Source organism: Artibeus jamaicensis, unplaced genomic scaffold (assembly GCF_021234435.1).
Source record: "Artibeus jamaicensis isolate MK-2021 breed Jamaican fruit bat unplaced genomic scaffold, CSHL_Jam_final contig_60, whole genome shotgun sequence".
Lineage (NCBI taxonomy): Eukaryota > Metazoa > Chordata > Mammalia > Chiroptera > Phyllostomidae > Artibeus > Artibeus jamaicensis.
Genome location: NW_026521900.1, coordinates 3,151,880 through 3,153,235, shown reverse-complemented (window position 1 = coordinate 3,153,235; position 1,356 = coordinate 3,151,880). Strand labels below are relative to the sequence as shown.

The 1,356-nt window shown below is 53.9% G+C and overlaps 1 pseudogene; it reads left to right on the top strand.

The window, feature by feature from the left end:
• Positions 1 to 208: 208 nt before the first annotated feature.
• On the top strand, positions 209 to 971 carry LOC119064050 (DNA damage-inducible transcript 4 protein-like; annotated as a pseudogene).
• Positions 972 to 1,356: the final 385 nt, after the last annotated feature.

Genomic DNA, 1,356 nt, shown 5'->3' with positions numbered 1-1,356 from the left:
TTAAAAAGTGTATGGACCATGGCAGACCAAGGGAGAGATGAGGGTGGGTAGAGAGACAAGTCTGGGCAGCATTCGGGGGCGCGGCACCAGTTTGCCCACCCATTCAAGCAATACTTGTCCCTGCAGTTCTTGCTGATCGCGCTAGTTGCATCTTCTGTGCTCCTGCACCCTGAGCTCATCTGCAAACATCCTGGTGTTGGCTTTCACCATGCCTAGGCTTTGGGATTGCTTCTCATTGTCCTCCTCCTCTTCATCTTCGTCCTTGTTCCCAACTCCCACCCCAGATCAGCCATAGTGCTTAGCCTGGGGGTTGGCAGCCCCAAAAGAGGTGCTTGGCTGCTGCTTGAGCCTGGAGAGCTTGTACTGCAAGTCTCTGGACAGCAGCAACAGTGGCTTTGGGCCAGAGGAAGACGCGGCATACTTGGATGAGCCGTCCCTGCTGGACTTCAAGCTGCCCTGAGGATGAGCACCTGTGTGTTAACCTGATGCAGCTGCTGCAGGAGAGCCTGGCCCAGGCACATCTGGGCTCATGGGGCTCCGTGTGCCTGCTGATACCAGGCCAGCTGGTGAGCCAGGTGGGCAAAGTACTGTGCCTGGCCTATAGCGAGCCATGCAGCCTGCAGGGGGTGCTGGTGGATGTCTGAGTGGAACAGGGCAAGAACTGCCACAATGTCGGCCAGCTGGCCCTAGACCATGCCTGGTGCCTGCCTTCCACCTGACTGGCATGCTGTGCCTGGACTCATGCCTCTGGTCTGAGGTCCAGGGGCTGTTTAGCTCCAGCTCTCCCTTTAGCCAGTCCCTGTCACTGAGCACCAGCTGCTCACTGAGTGTTGAACTTGGGCCTGGAGGATGGGCACTGCCTCCCCAACAGCAGACAACTGAACTTTTGGGGTGGATGTTGGCAGGCAGGAACTGAGGGACAGACGCCTGTCGTTATAAAACTGACAGCCACCTGAGGGGAGGAAGATCAAGGGCGCGGAGTGTTTCCTGGGAAACTCACTGAAGTATGTGTGGTGGCTTCTCATTGAGGTCATAAGCTTGCCTGCCCCTCAGTACTGTGGCATGAAACAAAGGTTTAGGGGCCAACCAGGCTTCTGGCTGGATTGTATGTAGCATGTGCCTTATTTTTATTGTTACTGACAAGACAACTGTGGCATGACAACAGCCAGGAGAGTAGCTAGCTGGCCCTGGTGGGAGTGGGGAGGTCGTCAAGGTGTTTTTTGTATTTCATGGTCTAAAAGGCCCAAATGTGTTTGTTCTTTGTTTTTGCATGTTTTTTTTTAATCAGAGCTTCACTACTGACCTGTTCTGAGCAGTGATATTCCAAATGCATGGATTTTAAGAGTAGGAAGAAGT